The 26715-nt window shown below is 47.5% G+C and overlaps 1 protein-coding gene across 2 annotated transcripts in view; it reads left to right on the top strand.

Annotated features, from left to right (window-relative positions):
* Window positions 1-11238: 11238 nt before the first annotated feature.
* Window positions 11239-26715, top strand: part of MANEAL (mannosidase endo-alpha like) — a 63163-nt gene continuing 47686 nt past the window's right edge. The window contains exon 1 of one of the 2 annotated variants that reach the window (XM_066574816.1): window positions 11239-11291. The gene's annotated coding sequence lies outside the window, so the exon portion shown is untranslated. Of the gene's footprint in view, window positions 11292-18033; window positions 18301-26715 lie in introns of those variants that run through there. The other variant, XM_066574811.1, reaches the window with a different exon arrangement.

Genomic DNA, 26715 nt, shown 5'->3' with positions numbered 1-26715 from the left:
CTCCCCATGCACCTGCAGAAGGATCAGGTAGGGTTTAATTACAAGGACGAATGCAATCTTGCTCTGTGAAAAATGCTGTGTTTTTATGCCTTTTTAGTGCATGTTTGGTGCGTATTCCCCCGAATTTTTCACACGCTAAAAATAAAATGCAAGAGGGTCCAATTCTGTCCCACGCAGGCAAAGTACAACCCTTTCTATATAAAAGGGTTTTCTGGTTAGGTGACGTTTTTCATGTTTTCTTTTTCTGTCCTCTGGATAGGTAATAACTGATAGATCGGTGAGGGTCCAACTGCCGGCATCCCCACCAATCACCGGAATGGTAGACCTGAAGTTCACAGAATGAATTGAGCGGTGGCCATACACACAAGCTGCTGCTCCATTTATTGCAGTAGGACTGCTAAAGGTGAACTCTGTGAACTTTTCTAGTGATGTTTACCTTCCTCTTGATCTTTGGATCTGGCGGGTCTCATCTTAGGTCATTGGTGGACTGCTCAGTAGGACTGCAGCAAGTTCTGTGGTCTCCACCGGTCCTAACCTGAGAGTCACTGTGGTCAGTGTGTAATTTATTAAAGGGTCTGAAATATTTCATTACAATGTTACTTATTGCTATGCTAATAAAACAGAATACTATACGTATACATTGTGTTGTTTGTCATTTGTCTGGATTTCTCCTTACACAGCAACCATGATCGGAGTGATCGCTGCTGCACTATAGTTCAGAAGTAGACTTATCCTACATATAATAAAGTGTATCATCTCCCAAAGACACGGTGACACCTGCTGCAGGCAGGACATATAGGGGCTCCGTATAGAGAGCAAAGAATATATAACCCCCTATAGTGATTTAATATTGTCAGTGCCTATCTCCACTTACAAGTGTTTTGGGGATCAGTCTCTTATGGGGGCGCTAACGTTGTCTGTGTCCTCACCTCTAAACAACTGACTACCTGAGAAAGGCTAAAGATTGTAACAAGAAGAGCAACTGAGTACAGAAAACACATGGGGTCTTGTATAAAAATAGGACACAGACTATAAGGGCTCATGCCTATGGTCAGGTCGGATTCCGCTTGCGAAATATCGTAGCAGAATTAGACCCGGCTCCCCCCAGAAACGCTATACTTACCTCTCTGGATCCTCCGCGAGTGTCTCACCCAGTGCGCATGCGGTCACGCGGATTCTTGCGGTACTTCCGCTGTGCTCACAGCGGAAGTATCGCGGGATGGATGGCTTCCATTGACTGCAATGGAAGCCGTCCGCATAGAATAGAACCTGCCGCAATTCTTCCCCGCGAGCGGAAAATCGCAGTTGATTTCCGCTCATGGGCATGGGAGAATCGTTTGCCAGAGCATGTCTATGGACGGACATTGCTGTGGAATTCATGGCGGGTATCTGACCGCGAATTCCGCAGTGATAATGCGTTCGTGGGCATTAGCCCTAACGAGGTGTCGTTCACAAAGATGCAAAAAGTAGCCATGGTGACCCGATAAAACATGGAAGGGAGTGCCACTCAGCAATGACCGTTATCGGCAAACAATAGCCCACATTTACTAAGGGTACTTTACTAAGGATACAACGGAAGATAATAAGAAGTACTTATTCTTGACCTCTGATATGGCTCAGCTGCTGGGCACTGTAAGACGCACCATGCAGGTGGAGGAAGAAGCTCCGCAGCAGCTCTCGTTCCAGGACAATTTTGGGGGGGGGGGGGTCTTCAGCCTCAGCATAGACCCAGGTTTCCCATGAATAAAATCTTAAAACAGCTGATCCTGTCTAAGTGGAATCACGCGGAGTATAAATTTCCCTTGCCGAAGGAATTCAGAGATTGTCTGCTTTTCTCGCCAGAAGATGTTGACTTCCTTGAGGTTACCCCTAAGGTGGACCTAGCAGTTGCCAGAGTGTTGAAAAGGTCGGCTTTGCCATTCGAAGATGTTTTGCATCTACAGGACCCATTAGATGCCATAGTGGATAGCACAATGAAGAAGGCTTGGGAGGTTTCCCCTCTCGCCGTTAAAACAAATATTGCAGCCATGATTGTCGCAAGATCCATGATGGTCTGGTAAGACCAGCTGCATCGCCAGTTGCCCAAAGAGGCCCTAAAGAGGACATTGCCAACTGTTTGCCTCTTCTCCAGCAGGCGACAAGGTTTCTGGTGGATGCATCAATGGAGTTCGTGAGGTTTGGAGCCCGCTCGGCGGTGCTGTCCAACATGGCTAGAAGGGCCGTGTAGGTCAAGGCCTGGGCTGGAGGCAGCCAATCTAAGAACAGGCTCTGTGCCCTACCCTTCCAGGGTCACCGGATCTTCGGGCCATCCCATGATTCCTCATTGGAGAAAGCTTCAGAGAAAAGCCACGGTTTCCCAACAGAGAGACCTTATATACATCCCACCCCCTTCTTATCCTCCACCCTTCCTTTACTTCAAAAGATACAAGGGGAAGTGGAAAACCGGACGTTGGTCCTACTCTAAGGGAGGAAGGGGTGAGATTCTACCCGCAGGGCCATCTACGACCCAGGTTCTGCAAGTAGGGGGTAGATTGACCCAGTTTGCCTCCTGGTTGGAGGGACTGACGTCCAGTCCATGGGCCTTGTGCCTCATCGCTGAGGGCTACAGGATTGAATTTTCCTCTCCCCCTCCCCGAAGGGTCGTGCTCACCCCCTGCCAGTCGCCTTCACTCAATCAGGCTCTATGGCTAGGGCTACAGGAGTTGCTGTCCCTGGGGACCATTGGACAGGTCCCTGTGGGGGACAGGTTCAGGGGGTTTTACTCCCCCCTGTTCCTTGTTAAGAAACCGAATGTTTCCCATAGGACCATTATTAGCCTAAAGTCTCTAAACAGGCTCATTATTTACAAAAGATTCAAAATGGAGTCAGTTCGGTTGGCTATTGCGGTAGATGGCATCATGGCCACCATCAACCTCAAGGATGCTTACTAGAGATGAGCGAACGTACTCGTCCGAGCTTGATACTCGTTCGAGTATTAGCGTGTTCGAGATGCTCGTTACTAGAGGCGAGCACCACGCGATGTTCGAGTTACATTCACTTTCATCTCTGAGATGTTAGCGTGCTTTTCTGGCCAATAGAAAGACAGGGAAGGCATTACAACTTCCTCCTGTGATGTTCCAGCCCTATACCACCCCCCTGCAGTGAGTGGCTGGCGAGATCAGGTGTCACCCGAGTATATAAATCGGCCCCTCCCGCGGCTCGCCACAGATGCATTCTGACATAGCTCAGGGAAAGTGCTGCTGATGCTGGAGCTGCTATAGGGAGAGTGTTAGGAGTGATTTTAGGCTTCAAGAACCCCAACGGTCCTTCTTAGGGCCACATCTGACCGTGTGCAGTACTATTGAGGCCTCTTTTTGCAGTGTTGCACTTTTTTTTTGTATATCGGCCATGCAGAGCATTGCGTCCTCAGTCTGCAGTAATTTTACATAGTATAGGGCCAGTAGTGCTGAGGCAGGGACAGTGAAAAAGGTGAAAGACATATACTGTCTATATAGGCAGTGGGCTTTTCCAAACAAATTTGGGACAAAAAAATCTATTTGGGCTGCCTGTGACCGTCCTGAGTGTACTGCGTCTCTGCTGGGGGTAGTAGTCCTAATTAATACGCAGCCAGCTAAGTGTTACAGCAGGCTTGCGCAAAATTCTTTCCTGGCTCTGCGTTGCCCGTTACCTCACCGCTGTCATCCTGTCCAGAGGGAAACAGTCTGCAGTAATTTTACATAGTATAGGGCCAGTAGTGCTGAGGCAGGGACAGTGAAAAAGGTGAAAGACGTATACTGTCTATATAGGCAGTGGGCTTTTCCAAAAAAATTTGGGACAAAAAAATCTATTTGGGCTGCCTGTGACCGTCCTGAGTGTACTGCGTCTCTGCTGGGGGTAGTAGTCCTAATTAATACGCAGCCAGCTAAGTGTTACAGCAGGCTTGCGCAAAATTCTTTCCTGGCTCTGCTGTGCGTTCCGTAACCGAAGTCAGCCTCCAACCACAGGCCAATAAGCGGCACATTTAATTACAGCGTTCTGTTTCTGCACTACTGGTAATACACCATGCTGAGGGTTAGGGGTAGGCCTAGAGGACGTGGACGCGGGCGAGGACGCGGAGGCCCAAGTCAGGGTGTGGGCACAGGCCGAGCTCCTGATCCAGGTGTATCGCAGCCGACTGCTGCGGGATTAGGAGAAAGGCACGTTTCTGGCGTCCCCACATTCATCTCACAATTAATGGGTCCACGCGGTAGACCTTTATTAGAAAATGAGCAGCGTGAGCAGGTCTTGTCGTGGATGGCAGAAAGTGCATCCAGCAATCTATCGACCACCCAGAGTTCTGCGCCGTCCACTGCTGCAACTCTGAATCCTCTGTCTGCTGCTCCTCCTTCCTCCCAGCCTCCTCACTCCATTACAATGACACATTCTGAGGAGCAGGCAGACTCCCAGGAACTGTTCTCGGGCCCATGCCCAGAATGGGCAGCAATGGTTCCTCTCCCACTGGAGGAGTTTGTCGTGACCGATGCCCAACCTTTGGAATGTTCCCGGGGTCCGGGGGATGAGGCTGGGGACTTCCGGCAACTGTCTCAAGAGCTTTCAGTGGGTGAGGAGGATGATGACGATGAGACACAGTTGTCTATCACTCAGGTAGTAGTAATTGGAGTAAGTCCGAGGGAGGAGCGCACAGAGGATTCGGAGGAAGAGCAGCAGGACGATGAGGTGACTGACCCCACCTGGTTTGCTAAGCCTACTGACGACAGGTCTTCAGAGGGGGAGGCAAGTGCAGCAGCAGGGCAGGTTGGAAGAGCCAGTGCGGTGGCCAGGGGTAGAGGCAGGGCCAGACCGAATAATCCACCAACTGTTTCCCAAAGCGCCCCCTCGCGCCATGCCACCCTGCAGAGGCCGAGGTGCTCAAAGGTCTGGCAGTTTTTCACTGAGAGTGCAGACGACCAACGAACAGTGGTGTGCAACCTTTGTCGCGCCAAGATCAGCCAGGGAGCCACCACCACCAGCATGCGCAGACATATGATGGCCAAGCACCCCACAAGGTGGGACGAAGGCCGTTCACCGCCTCCGGTTTGCACCACTGTCTCTCCCCCTGTGCCCCAACCTGCCACTGAGATCCAACCCCCCTCTCAGGACACAGGCACTACCGTCTCCTGGCCTGCACCCACACCCTCACCTCCGCTGTCCTCGGCCCCATCCACCAATGTCTCTCAGCGCACCGTCCAGCCGTCGCTAGCGCAAGTGTTTAAGTGCAAGCGCAAGTACGCCGCCACGCACCCGCACGCTCAAGCGTTAAACGTGCACATAGCCAAATTGATCAGCCTGGAGATACCGCCGTATAGGCTTGTGGAAACGGAGGCTTTCAAAAGCATGATGGCGGCGGCAGCCCCGCGCTACTCGGTTCCCAGTCGCCACTACTTTTCCCGATGTGCCGTCCCAGCCCTGCACGACCACGTCTCTCGCAACATTGTATGCGCCCTCACCAACGCGGTTACTGCCAAGGTCCACTTAACAATGGACACGTGGACAAGCACAGGCGGGCAGGGCCACTATATCTCCCTGACGGCACATTGGGTGAATTTAGTGGAGGCTGGGACAGAGTCAGAGCCTGGGACCGCTCACGTCCTACCCACGCCCAGAATTGCGGGCCCCAGCTCGGTGGTGGTATCTGCGGCGGTGTATGCTTCCTCCACTAAACCACCCTCCTCCTCCTCCTCCTACGCAACCTCTGTCTCGCAATCAAGATGTGTCAGCAGCAGCACGTCGCCAGCAGTCGGTGTCGCGCGGTGTGGCAGCACAGCGGTGGGCAAGCGTCAGCAGGCCGTGCTGAAACTACTCAGCTTAGGAGAGAAGAGGCACACGGCCCACGAACTGCTGCAGGGTCTGACAGAGCAGACCGACCGCTGGCTTGCGCCGCTGAGCCTCCAACCGGGCATGGTCGTGTGTGACAACGGCCGTAACCTGGTGGCGGCTCTGCAGCTCAGCAGCCTCACGCACGTGCCATGCCTGGCCCACGTCTTTAATTTGGTGGTTCAGCACTTTCTGAAAAGCTACCCACGCTTGTCAGACCTGCTCGGAAAGGTGCGCCGGCTCTGCGCACATTTCCGCAAGTCCCACACGGACGCTGCCACCCTGCGCACCCTGCAACATCGGTTTAATCTGCCAGTGCACCGACTGCTGTGCGACGTGCCCACACGGTGGAACTTTGAGGAGTCTACCCAGATGGTGAGCGGCGATGCTGCAATCATTAGCGTCACCATTCCTCTGCTATGCCTCTTGAGAAGTTCCCTGCAAAGCATAAAGGCAGACGCTTTGCGCTCGGAAACGGAGGCGGGGGAAGACAGTATGTTGCTGGATAGTCAGAGCACCTTCCTGTCTATATCTCAGCGCGTTGAGGAGGTGGAGGAGCATGAGGAGGAGGGGGAAGAGACAGCTTGGCCCACTGCTGAGGGTACCCTTGCTGCTTGCCTGTCATCCTTTCAGCGTGTATGGCCTGAGGAGGAGGAGGATCCTGAAAGTGATCTTCCTAGTGAGGACAGCCATGTGTTGCGTACAGGTACCCTGGCACACATGGCTGACTTCATGTTAAGATGCCTTTCTCGTGACCCTCGCGATACACGCATTCTGGCCACTACGGATTACTGGGTGTACACACTGCTCGACCCACGGTATAAGGAGAATCTTTCCACTCTCATACCTGAAGAGGAAAGGGGTTCGAGAGTGATGCTATACCACAGGACCCTGGCGGACAAGCTAATGGTAAAATTCCCATCCGACAGCGCTAGTGGCAGAAGGCGTAGTTCCGAGGGCCAAGTAGCAGGGGAGACGCGGAGATCAGGCAGCATGTACAGCACAGGCAGGGGAACACTCTCTACGCCCTTTGACAGCTTTCTGGCTCCCCAGCAAGACTGTGTCACCACTCCCCAGTCAAGGCTGAGTCGGCGGGAGCACTGTAAAAGGATGGTGAGGGAGTACGTAGCCGATCGCACGACCGTCCTCCATGATGCCTCTGCCCCCTAAAACTACTGGGTGTCGAAGCTGGACACGTGGCTTGAACTCGCGCTCTATGCCCTGGAGGTGCTTGCTTGTCCTGCGGCTAGCGTCTTGTCAGAGAGGGTGTTTAGTGCGGCTGGGGGAATCATCACGGATAAGCGTACCCGCCTGTCAACCGACAGTGCCGACAGACTTACACTCATAAAGATGAACAAAGCCTGGATTTCCCCAGACTTTTCTTCTCCACCAGCGGACAGCAGCGATACCTAAACAATACGTAGGCTGCACCCGCGGATGGAAGCATCGTTCTCTATCACCATAAAAAACATCCCTCCTCCTCCTGAAACCTCACGTAATCACGCCGAACGGGCAATTTTTCGTAGGCCCACAAGGCTCAGTCATATAATTTTTGTAAACAATTTTTATACGTTTCAATGCTCATTAAAGCATTGAAACTTGCACCTGAACCAATTTTTATTTTAACTGGGCTGCCTCCAGGCCTAGTTACAAATTAAGCCACATTAACCAAAGCGATTAATGGGTTTCACCTGCCCTCTTGGTTGGGCATGGGGAATTTTTCTGAGGTACATAGTACTGTTGGTACACCAATTTTTTGGGGCCCTCGCCTACAGTGTAATCCAATTAATTTTTTGCCCACCTGCATTAAAGCTGACGTTACATCAGCTGTGTTGGGCACTGCAATGGGATATATTTATGTACTGCCGGTGGCTTCCTGGCACCCACCCATGCTGTCGGTCCACACGGAGTTGTAACTACATGTGTCCACTTCTAAAGAACCCCAGTCTGACTGGGGCATGCAGTGTGGGCCGAAGCCCACCTGCATTAAACATGACATTACCTCAGCTGTGCTGGGCACTGCAATGGGATATATTTATGTACCGCCGGTGGCTTCCTGGCACCCACCCATGCTGTCGGTCCACACGGAGTTGTAACTGCATGTGTCCACTTCTAAAGAACCCCAGTCTGACTGGGGCATGCAGTGTGGGCCGAAGCCCACCTGCATTAAACATGACATTACCTCAGCTGTGCTGGGCACTGCAATGGGATATATTTATGTACCGCCGGTGGCTTCCTGGCACCCACCCATGCTGTCGGTCCACACGGAGCTGTAACTGCATGTGTCCACTTCTAAAGAACCCCAGTCTGACTGGGGCATGCAGTGTGGGCCGAAGGCCAACTGCATTTAACATGACATTACCTCAGCTGTGATGAGCAATGCAATGGGATATATTTATGTACCGCCAGTGGCTTCCTGGCACCCACCCATGCTGTCGGTCCACAGGGAGTTGTAACTGCATGTGTCCACTTCTAAAGAACCCCAGTCTGACTGGGGCATGCAGTGTGGGCCGAAGCCCACCTGCATTTAACATGACATTAGCTCAGCTGTGATGGGCAATGCAATGGGATATATTTATGTACCGCCGGTGGGTTCCAGGGAGCCACCCATGCTGTCGGTCCACACGGAGTTGCAACTGCATCTGTCCACTTCTAAAGAACCCCAGTCTGACTGGGGCATGCAGTGTGGGCCGAAGCCCACCTGCATTTAACATGACATTACCTCAGCTGTGATGGGCAATGCAATGGGATATATTTATGTACCGCCGGTGGCTTCCTGGCACCCACCCATGCTGTGGGTCCACACGGAGTTGTAACTGCATGTGTCTACTTATAAAGAACCCGAAATCTGACTGGGGCATGCAGTGTGGGCCGAAGCCCACCTGCATTTAATCTGACGTTAGCTCTGCTGTCCAGGGCACTGCAATGGGATACATTTATGTACAGCCGGTGGGTTCCAGGGAGCCACCCATGCTGTGGGTGCACACGGAATTCCCATTGCGGAGTTGTACCTGCCTGTGACTATTTATAAAAAACCGCGGTCTGACTGGGGCATGCAGACACCTTGACAGAATGAATAGTGTGTGGCACATAGGTTCCCCATTGCTATGCCCACGTGTGCAGCTCCAGATGGAGGTGGCACAGGATTGGATTTCTCATTGCTTCTGTAAAGCATTGTGGGCTATCGCCCCGCCCCTTTTAAAGAGGGTCGTTGCCTAGCCGTGCCAACCCTCTGCAGTGTGTGCCTGCAGTTCCTCCTCATGGCAGACTTATAAATAGACATGAGGGTGGTGTGGCATGAGGGCAGCTGAAGGCTGCGCAGGGACAATTTGGTGTGCGCTGTGGACACTGGGTCGTGCAGGGGGGGGGGGTTGGGCAGCCGGAGAAGTGGCAGCGGAGTGTCATGCAGGCAGTGATTATACTTTGTTGGAGGTAGTGTGGTGCTTAGCTAAGGTATGCATTGCTAATGAGGGCTTTTCAGAAGTAAAAATTGTTGGGAGGGGGGGGGGGCACTCTTGCCGCTATTGTGGCTTAATAGTGGGACTTGGGAACTTGAGATGCAGGCCAACATGTAGCCCCTCGCCTGCCCTATCCGTTTCTGTGTCGTTCCCATCACTTTCTTGAATTGCGCAGATTTTCACAAATGGAAACCTTAGCGAGCATCAGCGATATACAAAAATGCTCGGGTCGCCCATTGACTTTAATAGGGTTCGTTATTCGAAACGAACCCTCGAGCATCGCGAAAATTTCGTCCCGAGTAACGAGCACCCGAGCATTTTGGTGCTCGCTCATCTCTAATGCTTACCACTATGTCCCTATTCATCCAGACTCCCAACAATTCCTGCGGTTTGCGTTGTCCAACGAGGGGTAGGTCCACCATTTTCAATTTGTGTGTTTACCATTTGGGATCTCTTTGGCCCCTCGCCCATGTTAGAGATGGTAGATTTCCTTTGTGCCTATAATGTCATGATTGTTCTATACTTGGACAATTTTTTGCTAATAACAGATTTGGATTTGGGGCTCCGGGCTCAGGTAGATTTTACCCTTCACTTATTTCGTACTCTCGCCTGGATTACGAACAGTGCTAAATCCAGTCTCAACCCAGAGCGCCGTAAAAAGTTTTTGGGGGTAGTCCTTGACTCACACGTTCAGTGTTCTTCACTTCGCAAGGCGGCAGGCGGTGCTGGAGGCTTGTTTTACCCTCTTTCACTTATCCCAGGTATCCATTAGGGAATGTATAAGGGTTCTAGGCCTCATGACATCCTGCATTGTGATGGTTCCCTGGGATCAGCTCCACGGCAGAACCCTGCAGTCCTTTGTCCTCAGAAAGTGGCATCGGGCCCCCTCTTCTGTGGATCTGCTGGTCTCCATACCCCCAAGAGTAAAAAGGTCTTTAAAATGGTGCATATCAACAGGGGTGTTTAGGTCAAGAGGAGGCAGCCTATTTGCCATGGAATCTGCAGTAGCAACCTGAGGGCTCCTCAGACGAATGTTTTGCAAACAGGATTTTAATGCACTCATTCTCTTTTTTTTTTTTTTTGCACGTGCGGTTCTCAAGGGGCAGGCACAAAAACATAGAACCTGCTATATTTTGTACGCATTTGCGCACCAAAGAGCCCCATAGAGGTCTATGAATACGTGAAAAATGCTATACTTACCCACAAACACTGACATCTCATTTGGCTTAATAGCAATTTAAATTGGGGCCACCAGAGGGCCTATTTCAACTTGGGGTTGTAGTAGATAAAAAAGGGTTAATTCAAGTGAAATGGCAAATGCCATAAAATGGAGGATGGAGGTATTCCTATTTATGAGCGAGGAAATGAGACAGCAACTTGTACGAGGAAAGTTTACTATGCCTGCATCGCAATGCAGCAAAATGTGACCAATCAGCATTTATATAGATAAGAAATGAATTTATTTTGTGTAAGTTGTATATAAATTGTATGGCCCCTGTGTTCTTGGTTCCAAATACGAGATTTCTCTTCTGAATCTGTATTGATGCAGATAAAGAAGCTGTTTTTTCTAAAGAAACTGCCTCGGTGTCTTGAGTCCCACTACAGTGTCACTGAGAGGGTACTATTACTACTGGGACCACTAAAGAGAGCACTATTACTATTGGGGCTGCTGACAACTGCAGTATTACTATTTAGGGCTATTTATTGGGAGGAAGGGTGACACTATCTCTTTATTGAAGGGACACAGTGGTGTTTTACATTTATTTAGGGGGCACGGTGTGGCTAAATATTTCTTGTTGAAAAAGAGTTTTGGTAATTACATATTCAGGCATCACTGCGTGTGGCACTATTAACAGTTTGCCTTAGTATAAGCATTAAGGATATTAACAAATGAACTGCCAAAGATATCTATGTGGTAAACTCTACAGAGACGCCGGAAGAAGTTGTCATTACAGTTTGGGCTGGATGGACAAGAAGAGGAAATCCGAGATGAAGTCACCTGTGAGTCATTAATTGCCATTATTTATTCTGCCTGTGATGATGGGTTGTAGCATTCTTGCTTGTGAATTAAAGGGGGTTTCCAGGGAAATACTATTGATCACCTATCATCAGGATAGGTCATCAATAGTTGATCAGCCAGGGTCCGTCGCTTGGGACCCAGACCGATCAGCTGAGCGGGCGCATGTTGTCAGTGCCGCAAATACACAGAGGTTGGAGCAGATGTCTCCACGTCGACCTCACATGTAGTGGCTGGTGATTGTAACTGCAAGGACGGCTCTCATTGAAATTAAGTGTCTGCAGTTACAAGCACCGTCCACTACACAGATGTTGGCATGGAGGCTTTCGCTCTGATCTCTGTGTACAGTATTTACGGTCATCAATAGTATTTTCCTGGAAAACCCCTTTAACAACTCCCAAAGTTTATTAATTTTTGTTCAGGTTATACTGAGAGCTGTGATTTCACATAATACCAATATAGCAGGGTATGACCTCACTTTGCAAATTATTCCTGTATTGATCTGATACTGTATTTATGTTCTTGATTGTAGTGCTATAATTATGTACCAAGCTTGCTTCTGGGGCTGTATTTACATTATGAACTTAACTCTAGTGCTGCATTTATATTATAGCAAGCAGAATTGCCATAAGGGGACATTTACTGTGTGGGGCTCAAAGGGGGGAGTGGGTGGAATTAATATTTAAAATATTTCCAGATTTATTGCCCCTCTTTAGAAACCCAGTTTTAAAATATCTGTATGTCCCAATGTTCCAACATGCTTCTTGTTCTCAAACGTGCAAAATTGGTACCATTTACTTATTTATAGGAAAAATAAATCCATCACCAGGCATATCATTAGAATAAAACATAGGTTATTCATAGACTTAAAGCATGATTCCAGCAACAGAATACAGCCAGTGTAGTGGCCCAATACACCTATTTCTGGCCCCTCCACAATTGTCATACATGTCATGTCTTCAATGTGGATGCATTGTGCAAAGTGTCTTGTCTGCTGTTATTTATATTGCACGGTTGCAGCATATGAGAGGTTAATGTCTGAAAATGGCTGGGATATGTCTGGAAAAGTATCAATATCTGTCTAGTCACATGATGTTTGTACTCTATAAGACCTAATCCACACGGCCGGAAATCTGCGGTGTTTCACTGCAGCTATTAGGTTCTGTTGAACCTAATAGCTCAATGCACATGCTATGGAATTCCGCAGCATGTCCTATTTGCTGCGGGTATCTGCGCAGACCGCTTCCATTGTAGTCAATGGAAGCCACCCATCACGCTATACTTCCGCTGTAACACAGCGGAAGTATAGTGTGAATACGCGCCGCACCCACCGCCGGCCGCGTCATATGACACTGCCGGCGGGTCAAGTGACATCGCCAGCGCGTCCTGCGCTGTACTGCGCCGGAGCGTCGTGCGGGACTTCGGGCAGCGGATCTGGAGGTATGGGGTTTTTGGGGGGGCGCCATGACGGACTCCGCTGCGGTATTCCACTTGTGGAGTCCGTCACGGCCGTGTGCATAAGGCCTAAATGTGAGTGATTGGGATGTGCTGCGAAAGTTCATAACCTTTAATGGTAGTAAGAGGAGTGAGAGTGCTGGCCACATGGGGGTACCTTTAACCGTCAAGTGGTGAAGAGAATGGAGGCTGAGGAAAGGTATCCCTATCCCAGGAGATGAGTCTGCTGTGCAGTGATCTAAGTGCTGAATCAAGTGAGTGTCTATGTAGTTACAAACGTGCAAAAAAGGCTAATGACTCCTTTAGACGGATTGATTATCATTCAAAAAATCATCCAAACGAACTAAACTGAATGGCGTTTAGTTTAAACATGGGCAAACGACTGATTGACCAGTGAGAATTGTGAGGTTCTCACTCGTCGTTCTGTTTCAGTCAGCATAAAAACCAGCACCGACTGGGGTACATATTGTGCCGTTTAAACACTGATTGTTCAATGCTTCACATAAGAATATGGCCAGAAACACTTTCTTTTCTCCTTAGGGAGAGCACCTAGATGGTGAGTGAAGAGACTTATAAGGCCATTGACGCTTGTCTGGGTAATATGCAAATAAGGGAGATGAAACCTGCACAGTATCACCTATTGGAAGGCAGCAAACTCTGAAACAGCTGTATGTGCATAGGCTCTGACTTTGCTTTCAATTCCTCGTTATTTTTGCAAGGCTTGTATAAAGAGGCTAACATTGACTTCAGGCATTGCTGCCTTCCAATAGGTGGCGCTGTGGAGGTATTTTTACATAGGAATGTGAAACACTGAATGATAAGTGCCTGAAGACTGCATGATATTTAACGAGAATTTTGCAGTCTACATGGGCTACCTGAACCTGAACGATCTGGTGATGACGCCACCAGCTTGTTCCTCAAGCAAACGAGAATGGTGAGATTCCCGACCTGTGTAAAAGGGTCATTACTCATAGTCTGCAGACTATGAATAAGGCCGCCTGCACGCAGCAGAGCCGGATTTCACGTGCGGAATCCGGCTCTGGGAGCAGCGGCGTCCGTAAGTATATCACACATGCGCTGTACAGATTTTTTTTAAATATTTTTTTTCCCACGTCGTCACTAGGCGATGACGCGGAATTTGCAACCTGTCCGCAATGTTTATTGCGGTTGGGGCCGTAGGGCATGGCTTATATAGACTTCAATGAAAGCCTTCCGTGCGGAGCCTGCATGAAAATGGAGCATGCTGCGATTTGTCCTCCGCGAGCGGAAATGGCAATTGATTTCCACACGTGTGTAGGAAGCAGTGGGTCTCCGTAGGAAGTGACTGGCAGTATTTGCTGTGGATTCTGCTGACCGCAGATTCTGCAGTAAATATCCAGCCGTGTGCAGGCGGCCTATGGCTTTTTGACTGAACACGTACACTATGCTTGCCGTATTCTGCTGGAACCGTGTTTTAGGGCCTCGACAGATGAATGTATACGCTTGGCGCAGTGCAGTGAATTTGTGTATGAGTAAGGTTTGGAGATGGCAATAATCAGGCTGTTACACACATGTCCGCGCATAGTACTGTAATTTTTGCCAGTTCACACGTCTGCGTGATACTCCATTTCTGTGGAATTGAATCGCTATGTAAAGCCTGAGGACCAGCTATCTTCTTTTCCCTGCATTGTACACAGTGTCACACTCTTCCCCTTGCTTTTCTGAACCTGCAATAGACTTCTATGGCAGCTTGGTTTGTAGAACGCAGAAAAATTGGGCAGGCCCTATCTTTTCTTGGATGTGAGAATGAGCCCTTTGAAATCAGTGGGTTCTAGTTGTCACATTTTGCGGGGGTAATATTCACGCACACAAACACGTTTGTCTGTTTAAGCCCTTAATGATATGAGTAAAAACTACGTTTTAGGCCTCCTTCACGCGGGCGACAAAGTCACGCGATTTTGTTACGTTGTTACAATGCTACAAATCGCATGTATGTGAAGCCCATGCTTTTCTATGGGTTCTTTCACACATGCGATGTTCTGTAGCATGCAATAACCCGACACAAAAACCTTGCCGGTCCGGCGATATACCCGCAACTCGTGAGGTTTTGTAGCTCAAGTTTCCCTATGGAGCCTTCCTCTCTGTTGCATCACACAAAAACACGATTTTCATGTGGTGCAATGCAACTTTGACAGTAGGACAGTAAGACACTTTGCCACATAGTGGAGGTGGCACAGCACCTTCTTATAGGGGTTGTCCCGCGCCTAAACGGGTTTTTTTTTTTTTCAATAGGCCCCCCGTTCAGCGCGAGACAAACCCAATGCATGTGTTAAAAAAAAAAACGTTTAGTACTTACCCGAATCCCCGCGCTGCGGCGACTTCTTCCTTACCTTAGCAAGATGGCCGCCGGGATCTTCACCCACGATGCACCGCGGGTCTTTTCCCATGGTGCACCGTGGGCTCTGTGCGGTCCATTGCCGATTCCAGCCTCCTGATTGGCTGGAATCGGCACACATAACGGGGCGGAGCTACGAGGACCAGCTCTCCGGCACGAGCGGCCCCATTCACCAGGGAGAAGACCGGACTGCGCAAGCGCGTCTAATCGAGAGATTAGACGCTGAAATTAGACGGCACCATGGAGACGAGGACGCTAGCAACGGAGCAGGTAAGTGAATAACTTCTGTATGGCTCATAATTAATGCACGATGTACATTACAAAGTGCATTAATATGGCCATACAGAAGTGTATAACCCCACTTGCTTTCGCGGGACAACCCCTTTAATTCAAGCAGTGGGGCTGGCTGTGTGGCTTTGCGACAGGGGCTTGGGTAATGGCCCTTTTACACAAGCGACAGTTGGGTAAACAATTGAACAAGTGCTGACGTCACCGCTAAGGTTGCTAGAACTCATTTAGAGCGTTTACACTGACCGACTGCACCGCTTCTATGTGAGGTGCTGAGCAAGGAGCGTTTCCATTGGATGGCAAGCCGTGATCCAGGGATGGTCAGCTTAAAAAAATCTGTGAATGAAAAGTGAGCGATTTCTTGTGCATTTACACTGGATGATTATCGCTCACATTTTAAGTGAATCATCCCGCGAAAATGGCCAATAAGCCGGACTTCACACTGGCATGAAAATCGTGCGTGATTTGTGTATTGCGAGACGCACAAATATGAACCCCATTCTTTTGAATGGGGTCATACACATTAGCGATCTTTTCCTGCCTGGTACCGCGATGCAGTGCTATGCAGGACAAATTGCGGCATATTATATCTCGCATCGTAGCCCCATTGAAAGCAGTGAGAAAACTCCATGACAGCCGCGGCGGGGGTTTCCCTTCATCCCCGAAGTAGCGTGAGGTTGTTTTCACATGAACATTCTTTTAAATGTAGACTCCTATGGGGTCCTTTGTGTGCAAATGTGCATTAAAAGGGAGCATGCTGTGGGTTTTTTTCCGCGCATGCGAAAATGAAAAATGAGAGCGAACCTACTTTCCCAGAGAAGCATGCATGGCCTTATAAGTTTCCTCGCTCTCCCTAAGGAGGGATGATACACTTCTTGACCCACATCACAGACCTCCACCAGCCAAGCCAGGATCCTACTGTACGCTGATGAGGGCAAAAACCCTGAAACAGCTGTCTATGTATGGATTCTGGCTTGGTTTCCTATTCCCAATCGTTGTTATAAAGATCTGTATAAAGGGCTGGACATTGATTTGCAGGAATGCTGCAATCCAATAGGTGGCGCTGTAGAGGAATTTTTCCATTTTCCTGATTTTCAAGACACTCAAATATTGGTCATACGAGCGATTTGTTCCTCCATCGCATTGCACTAAGATGCAAAAAACAAATTGCGACACGTTCTATCTTTGAGCATGCTATCGCATCTCCCATTATTGCCAGGGGAGGGGGGGCAGTGGCAGCATTGCACCATGTGCTAGGTGCACGCGGTGCAATGCAAGTTATCCCCATTAAAAACAATGGAAGAAACTCTGCTACCTCCCCGCGAGCAGAAAATTGCAATTGATTTCTGCTTGTGGGCAGGAAAAATCACTCTTCCATAGCATACTATGGCAAGAATTTGCTGCGGAATCCAGAGGTGGACTCCCACACTGGATTCCGCAAAGCAAATCCACCCATGTGCAGCCGGCCTAATTCAGACAAGTACTTGGACATACTGCACACGGACCCTATGGCTGCTGTGGGCACACAATTGCTATGGTGGCACAGTGGTTGGAATGGGGCACTGATTTGTTATGATCATTATTGAGGGAACAGCACTTTCTGGAGGCGCAGGGCATAAATCAGGGTGCTGCATCTGCTATGGGGGAACTGTCCTTAACATCATGGCTCCCACTTTGGCCAGTATATTTGAGATTTGGGCAGAATCTGCAGCAAGTGGCTCTCATAGCATGCTATGAGAATTTGATTCTTCCTCCACACTTGCGGAAACCAATTGCGGTTTCCGCAAGCAGAGGAAAAATCGTAGCATGCTCCATTTTTCAGCAGATGCCGCACAGATGGCTTCCATTGAAGTCGATGGAAGCCGTCCGATCCGCGGCTCTTCTGCAATGTAATTGCGGAAAGTTGCGGATTCCATGGGAAAAGCAGGAGTTTCAAAGAAAACCCCTGTACCACGCTTGTCTGACGGCGAGTCGTGCGGACCATCCGCAGTGCAGAGTGAAGGCTGAAAGGACAGGTACGTGCGGACGCCGCTGCTGGCAGGGCCGGATTCGGCTGCGGGATTCTGCAGGTGGAATCTGGCCTTGCTGTGTACTTTTTAAATAAATATCACAAATATTTCAGCAATACATTTTATTTTCAGTCAGCTTTCCTGCTGCATTGTGTTTCCCCCTCTAGCACTGAGCACACATCCGTGATAAGGCTGCCATGTACATGGCAGCATGTGAGGACATAACTTCATGTCTGTGTGAGCTGGTATGTGGGACACGACCATGACTTCATCTCCACATAATAACACAATGACCAGAAGCCCACACGGAGCCGCCTTCTGTCCCCACTGCAGAGCGCTCGCATGGGCTGTTCCACCGGCTGAAAGTAGGGGAGTTTAGGAGCACATTTCTTATAACGGCTCCATCTGCTCCCATACAACATTTTATTTCAAAAGGGTAATAATTGTCTGTATTGTAACATAAATCTACACGATTTGGAATCCCTTTACATGATTCCGAGTGTCTCCGCTTCTAAATGTGCACCTGTTGATGTGCCCCCCCGTGTGTGATGGTAGGTCCCTGGCATTTCTTGTGAATGCACCGCGCTGGATGGACCCAGGATGAGCAGAGTTGTAGCGTCGCCCGCTCCCCGTATGCAGTGTGAGATGCAGAGTGGTCCTCGCTGCCCCTCCTCCCGGCACACTGCATCATCCAGTGCACTGCATGCTCACTGACCGTCAGGACGGAGGAGGCTTCAGTACAATAGCTGCTGATGCCACCGCACCACCATGACTGGTATCAGCTAGCAAACTGCAGCCCCCGTCATTGTGAGCCTGGTCCGGACACAATGGGCACCAGCCCTCGGGGTAACATGGCCACCCTGTGAGGTAGGTACAGCGTATATGGGGTCAGATATGTATCATATACCTCACACTTGTTCACATTTATCTATAAGGGATTGTGTATCTATACATATACATACTACACTGTATTACATACTGGGAGACCTAGGCGTCTACTGCAAGCCCGTATCTGCACATAGACGAGATATGTGTATCAGTTGTAAGACTGTCACATGATGATATCTGTACATACTAAGAGATAAATATCTCTTGTAAGCCTGTCACATAATGATATCTGCACATAGAAGAGATATATGTATCAGTTGTAAGCCTGTCACATAATGATATCTGCACATAGAAGAGATATATGTATCAGTTGTAAGCCTGTCACATAATGATATCTGCACATAGAAGAGATATATGTATCAGTTGTAAGCCTGTCACATAATGATATCTGCACATAGAAGAGATATGTTTGAGTTGTAAGATTGTTACATGTTGATATATGTACATACCAATATTTATATATCAGTTGTAAGCCTGTCACATAATATATGTATCAGTAGTAAGCCTGTCACATAATGATATCTGCACATAGAAGAGATATATGTACCAATTGTAAGCCTGTCACATGATGATACCTGCATATACAAGAAATACATGTATCGGTAGGAAGCCTGTCACATGATGATATCTGCACATACCATAAGATATATATCTATATTAGTTGTAAGCCGGTCACATTATGATATCTGCACATAAAAGAGATATGTGTGTCAGTACTAAGCCAATTCACATGATGATATCTGCACATAGAGATATATGTATCAGTTGTAAGCCTGTCACATGATGATAGCTGCACATAGAGATATGTATATCAGTAGTAAGCCTGTCGCATGATGATATCTGAACAGACCAAGAATATATATATATATATATGTATATCAGTTGTAAGTCTGTCACATGATGATTTCGGTACATAGAAGAGATATGTGTATCAGTTGTAGGCCTGTCATATAATGATATCTGCACATGCCAAGATATATTTATATATACAGAATATATATATATATATATATATATATCAGTTGTAAGCCGGTCACATGATGATATCTGCACATAGAGATATATGTATCAGTTGTAAGCCTGTCACATGATGATAGCTGCACATAGAGATATGTGTATTAGAAGTAGTAAGCCTATCGCATGATGATATCTGAACAGACCAAGAATATATATATATATATATATATATATATCAGTTGTAAGTCTGTCACATGATGATTTCGGTACATAGAAGAGATATGTGTATCAGTTGTAGGCCTGTCATATGATGATATCTGCACATGCCAAGATATATTTATATATACAGTATATATATATCAGTTGTAAACCGGTCACATGATGATATCTGCACATAGAAGAGATATATGTATCAGTTGTAAGCCTGTCACATGATGATATCTGCACATAGAAGAGATATATGTATCAGTTGTAAGCCTGTTACATGATGATATCTGCACATAGAAGAGATATATGTATCAGTTGTAAGCCTGTCACATGATGATATCTGCACATAGAAGAGATATATGTATCAGTTGTAAGCCTGTCACATGATGATATCTGTACATAGAAGAGATATATGTATCAGTTGTAAGCCTGTCACATGATGATATCTGTACATAGAAGAGATATCTGTATCAGTTGTAAGCCTGTCACATGATGATAGTTGCACATAGAAGAGATATATTTAACCCTTACAACCATGTTTTAGTGATGGATTTTTTGAACTCGTGTTTAAAGCATCAGACACGTCAGTATTCCACCAACATTGTCATTCTTCACTTAAAGGGGTTGTCCCGCGCCGAAACGGGTTTTTTTTTTTTTCAACCCCCCCCCCCCCCGTTCGGCGCGAGACAACCCCGATGCAGGGAAGTAAAGAAAGTTTACCGGAGCGCTTACCTTAATCCCCGCGCTCCGGTGACTTCAATACTTAACGCTGAAGATGGCCGCCGGGATCCTCTGTCTTCGTGGACCGCAGCTCTTCTGTGCGGTCCATTGCCGATTCCAGCCTCCTGATTGGCTGGAATCGGCACGTGACGGGGCGGAGCTACACGGAGCCGCTCTCTGGCACGAGCGGCTCCATAGAAGACTGCAGAAGACCCGGACTGCGCAAGCGCGGCTAATTTGGCCATCGGAGGGCGAAAATTAGTCGGCACCATGGAGACGAGGACGCTAGCAACGGAGCAGGTAAGTAAAAAACTTTTTATAACTTCTGTATGGCTCATAATTAATGCACAATGTATATTACAAAGTGCATTATTATGGCCATACAGAAGTGTATAGACCCACTTGCTGCCTCGGGACAACCCCTTTAAGTAAAAAAAAACTGCTTACATCCGGGTCCTTAGAGAGTTCAATATAAGATTGATGGCACTTGGTTCTAAGCATGGTGCCCCTGGGGATGTTTGGAGACAATCAAGGAGTGCAAATGTCTTCAGAACATTTAACCCCTCTTTATTTGGGAAAAATGTGGGACCCAATCTCTAGACCCACATTGGTGTTCTCTCAGGTTACGTCTCCATATGTCAGAAGTCGTAAACTCTCCATGAAGGACACTGTCACTGCTTCATGGCACTTTGTAATGCTGAGGGCTGTGTCACATGAACATTTTTTCCTATTGTTTCACCTGTTTCACCAGTACACCGAGAATAGGTCCTATTGAGTTAAAGGGGTTGTCCCGCGGCAGCAAGTGGGTCTATACACTTCTGTATGGCCATATTAATGCACTTTGTAATATACATTGTGCATTAATTATGAGCCATACAGAAGTTATAAAAAGTTTTATACTTACCTGCTCCGTTGCTAGCGTCCTCGTCTCCATGGTGCCGACTAATTTTCGCCCTCCGATGGCCAAATTAGCCGCGCTTGCGCAGTCCAGGTCTTCTCCTGTTCTCTATGGGGCTCCGTGTAGCTCCGCCCCGTCACGTGCCGATTCCAGCCAATCAGGAGGCTGGAATCGGCAGTGGACCGCACAGAAGAGCTGCGGTCCACGGAGGCAGAGGATCCCGGCGGCCATCTTCACAGGTAAGTATAGAAGTCACCGGAGCGCGGGGATTAAGGTAAGCGCTCCGGTGAGCTTTCTGTACGTCCCTGCATCGGGGTTGTCTCGCGCCGAACGGGGGGGGGGGGGTTGAAAAAAAAAAAAACCCGTTTCGGCGCGGGACAACCCCTTTAAATGGATTCATTTGCTGTTCCTTTTTTTTTTTTTTTTGCGCATGCAGTTCTTGCGGGCACAAAAAAATATGACATGTTCTATTTTGTGCGCCAGAGGCCCATAGAGGTCTATGGGTGGTGCATCTGTACGCTAGGGTATGCACAAAATGCTGTATGTACTTGCAAATACAAGCACGTTGTTTAACTTGTTAGCCGTTTAACCCTTTGCAATCTAATTTTCAATTCAGGGTTTCCTAGGGGTTTTCTCTTTCTTCCGCTATACAATAGCGCCATCTGCTGGCTATAGCCAGTACTGCGGTAGGGGACATGGTGATGCCCCTGACAACAGAGTGGCCAGTAATATACAGTAAGAATACCCTGCTGGACGTCTTCCGACATTGGAACTGTACAGCCTTCCATCAGAATGTCTGAAGACATCAGACAGTGGTTCGGAAAGAGTTAAATCAGATGCGGTGATTCCCCGGCCATGTGAACTAGCCATGCCTCAGGAAAATATACATTAAACTCCTCACAGTTTTTTGTGCATTTCTCTGCGGATTTTGTTGGATTTGTTATAGAAAATTTCCACAGCCAATGTTAAAAACAGAACTAACAATTTATCTTCATTAGAGATGAGCGAGCAAACTCGCTAAGGCAAATTACTCGAGCGAGTAGTGCCTTATGCGAGTACCTGCCCGCTCGTCTCAAAAGATTCGGGAGCGGCGGGAAAGAGCGGAGAGGAACAAGGGGGGGGGGGGAGATCTCACTCTCTCCCCCCTGCTCACTCCCGCAACTCACCACTCTCCCCCGCCGGAACCCGAATCTTTAGAGACGAGCAGGCAGGTACTTGCATTAAGGCACTACTCGCTCGAGTAGTTTGCCTTAGCGAGTACGCTCGCTCATCTCTAATCTTCATGTTAAACTGACTGCTCAGGTGAACAAGCCATCTGTGTCACTGTTTGCTCAGGTGAACGATTACCGCTACGTGTAAAATTACCCTTAGTAAGACAAAGCCCTTTAAATGTTCTTTAATGTCACCTAGTAAATGCCAGATTATCAGAAAATTCTGGTTTATTGGACATTCCTAGAAAATTCATATGGAAGTGTAAAAAAAACCTTCAGAAAAAAAGTAAAATTCTAACACAAAATACACTGTTATTTAATTATCGTCTGGTTAATTATTGCGGGTTAGTTCTGATTCTTGTTCTGTGAAATTCCATGTTATTCCATCATTTGGAATTTTTTTGTCCTATAAATTCATATTTTTCTCCACATAAAACATTTCTCGAATTGGTTGTCTTCTGACCATTTCCTTGCTGTGCTTGCAGTATACACCAACACACTGTAACCTGGAGGACTAAGATTCTTGTGAAATGCATCAGCCATGCAGACTGATGGATTGTTCTCTAGCTGAGAATGGAATGACTGGAGGAGATGCAGAGGAAGCAGTTTATTGCCAAAAGGAGAACTTGACAGTTCATGTTACAGTGGGGGAAGAGAGGGGCCGAGATGATGGATATTGATTATTGCTGAAGGGAAGGAGAAGTTGAGTCTGAAGTGTACATCATGTTGTCAGGTGTGTGTGACGGGGGAAGGAAGGCTGACAGTGCAATTTCTCAATCATACTCTGAGTTCTGTGAATCTGCTCTGCTTTGATCATCTTCTCCTTCTCCAACAATAAACTGCTCATTGTGCATCTGTTCCAGTATCCTTGCTGTCATTACATTCTGAACTGGAGAAGAATGCATCAGTCAGTCTGCTGACGATTGTACAAGAATCTTAGTCCTCCAGCTTGCAATGTGTTAGAATATACTGTGAACACAGCAAAGAAATGGTTGACAAGTTTTAATGACTCCCAATTAGAAAAATGTTTTACATACAAAAATAAAAGTATTTATTAAAAAGTTGCAAACATGAAGGTGTCCATAACATTAAGGGTTGAGCCACTTTTGGTTTTAAAGGGTTTTCACGAAAAATGCATCAAACTACTAACGATCTCTTGTCAGTGAGTATGTGAGTGCTTCTCATGCTCCGCCCCTGGTGACATCATCGAAGGTCCTACAACATATATAAAACACAGAGCCTGACCGACAGAAGAACAACAAAGTAAGGGCTCTTGAAAAGGGGGGGGGACAAAAATAATACAATGAGAATACAACCAAGACGTTATTATCTCAGACACAATTCGGCAGTCCTGACAGAAGACTCCGACCTATCTTCACCACAGATATCTGGTGAGCTAAAGGACCTGTAGTGACGTTACTGCTGTGGGAGGAGCTATTCTGTAGTTTGGCAGAAAGTACTGTTTGTGCGTTCTTCTCATGCTCCGCTCCCTGGTGACGTTATCGCAGGTCCTATAGGATATATGAAACACAAAGCCTGACTGACAGAAGAACAACACAATAAGGGCTCTTGGAAGGGGAGGACAAAAATACTAAAATAAGAATACAACTAAGTCACTATTATCTCAGACACAACTCAGCGGTCCTGACAGAAGACACTGACCTACCTCCACCACAGAGATCCGCTGAGCTAAAGGACCTCTGGTGATGTCACTGCTGTGGGAGTAGACAAGCTGTGTTTGTCTTGTGTTGGAATCAAGATGCATGTAGTAGAGCTGTGTGTGTGATGTGTGGGGATCATAATGGATGTACCATGTATCAGAGCTGTGTGGCGCATTGCTCCACCAGAAACACTGGTACTGTAATGTCCTAATAATTACATGTTTATCATCTATCCATTGCATCCTCCCTTGAGGCCTCACTACTGGGACGCTGAAGATCACTAGAACTTGCTGTCAAATGCCCTGTTCTTCCTCATCTGCACAACCGCACCGAGGATGACTGTGAATGACGCAGTGGTTGAGCTTGCATGCTGCCTTTTATTCTACCTCTGTTGGGACTGAGGAAAACTGCAACGCACATTGGGGTCCCCAGCATGTTTGCAGTCGATAGGTGACAAATGTATTTGGGGGGAAAATTTCTTGTTTTTGCCTTGTTGCTTTTTCTCAGTAATATTTTTTTATTTTAGGTCTACAATGAGGCATTTTAAGACCTTGATTTTTTTTTCAAGATGATACTTTTTAAGGCATTATTTTGGAGCATCTATGTGGAAGTGTTTCATTATTCTACCACTTTTTTTCTGTTGCCATTTTCTCTACTGGAAAAATGTATCTAATTATTAACATTTTTTCATGGGACCTTTCCTTTTAAACTGTTAGGCCTCATGTCCACGGGGAAAATCAGGCCCGCCGAGGATTCTTCATGCAGAATCTTCCCTCCGTCGCAGCCGGATCTTCTTTCTTCGGCCCGGCGGATGTGCTCGGCACGCCGGCAGCGTGCCGCGCACATGCGCCGTGCACTTTTTTTTAAAAAACTCCCACTCTCCCGCGCCGGAGAGTAGGAATTCAGCTGCGGGTGTGCCGTAGATCCGGACGGCTTCCATTGGCTTCAATAGAAGCCTGCGGGAGACCCGCACTAAAATGGAGCATGCTGCGGGTGATTTCCCGCACACGCAATCCGCGCCTCAAGGGAAAATGACATCCGCAGGTATTTAACTACCTGCGGGTGTCCAATGCATCCCTATGGGGCGCGGATCACGCGTGCGGGACACCCACTGTGGATCTGTCCCCGTGGACATGAGGCCTTACACTTTTTAAGTGTAGCGTATGTCGTATTGGTTTATGACATCACATTATTGCTCTTGCGTGTGAAATACACAAATATGTCATAGTTATAGGCACTAAAGGCTCGTGGCCACGGGCATTTTTTCACTGCAATGCAAGGCCGTGTAATACTTGGTGAATGGAGTCAATAAAAGTCAATGGACTTCCACTGATCTATGCACATGTGTGTGTAGACACTGCTGTAGATACATGCGAGAAATAGATCGCAGCATACTCTATTTCTCGGAGTATCCTGCAGCATGAGCCAATACTTTTATATAGGCAGCAAATGCTGTCCATACGCAAGACATTGCGACGATTCACAATCTATGAAACAGAGTAATGAATCGAAAAAGAAAATCCGCGCACATGCACAATGTGCTCGCCGCTCATATGCAGTCTTTGCCGGCTCTCTGCCAGTAGAGCCAGCATTTACAACCCCCCGCAGCGTTTTACCGAAAAGCCCATGGACAGGAGCCCTGATACTGGATGACCCTTGTGCTTTGTTAGGCCCAGGGCTGTTAGCATTAAATCGTCAGCCCTGGTGATCGCAGTGCTGGGGATCACCGTCGTGAACAAATGTCGCCCCGGTACTATGATCAGCTTAAATGGTTGAGATCAGAGTCTTCTCCAATCTCCATCATTAGTGTGGGGATGTAACTAGAAATAAGGGCCCCACTTCTGTGGGTGATGTCATGGGCACAGGTGTGCCCGTACAAGTACCATGACATACCTATGTGACATCATGCAGGATGCCCCTCCCACCAATAACGTACGTGCACGGAGGGGGTTATATTATATCTGTGAGCTGTAACCTAGTGCTAGATTATCAGCTTTCCACCTAATACATGATCCATCTATATCTCTATAAGAAAAAGTTCAATAGAAGTGACTTCTGTGCAGAAATAACTATTGACCCATTTGTATGATAAAGAAATGGAGGCGTCTGACAGAGAATGCACCATTACATGATTAGGGAGCACTGTAACGTTACGTATGGTGTCGATATATTGTCTTAAGCAGCTTCATTGTCAGGTACAGAAGGTACTAGAATCACTGAGTGCTTGGCTGCCTGGAACAAACTGTGTTATACAATGGAGATGTATTATTTATATTGAACATGGCACACATCGGCATACTGTGGAATGTAGTAACAACCGCATTGGGGATGGCGTTCAGAGCCTCCGTCGCAGATTACCTGTAAAATCCAAACACAATAGTGCAGCATGCTTTTTGACTATTCAAATGCGGTGCTGAATGTAGGAAACCTGGCGGACCTTATATCAATAGGCGTTTTTGGACACCGTTCGGATCAGTGATGTGTTGGATCTGGCGCTTCCGTGATTTTAGTTGTTCGGTGCCTATGATGCAGCCGGACTACAGCACTCTAGCAGAGACGCTGAACAGAGCTTAATATTGGAATGAGCTAATTACTGCTACGGTCTCAGTACATTTTGTTGTTAATGTGTTCATTTTGTCTTTATATCACAGAAAATCTAGTTTTTCCATTTATTGTAGCCGTGCAATGATGTATTTTGTGTAATTATTTAAACAGACAGCCCTTCTAATGGTCTCTTTAC

This window comes from Eleutherodactylus coqui, chromosome 1, assembly GCF_035609145.1.
Source record: "Eleutherodactylus coqui strain aEleCoq1 chromosome 1, aEleCoq1.hap1, whole genome shotgun sequence".
Taxonomy (NCBI): domain Eukaryota; kingdom Metazoa; phylum Chordata; class Amphibia; order Anura; family Eleutherodactylidae; genus Eleutherodactylus; species Eleutherodactylus coqui.
The sequence above is the reverse complement of the archived record's forward strand: the minus strand, read 5'-3'. Positions and strand labels throughout refer to the sequence as shown.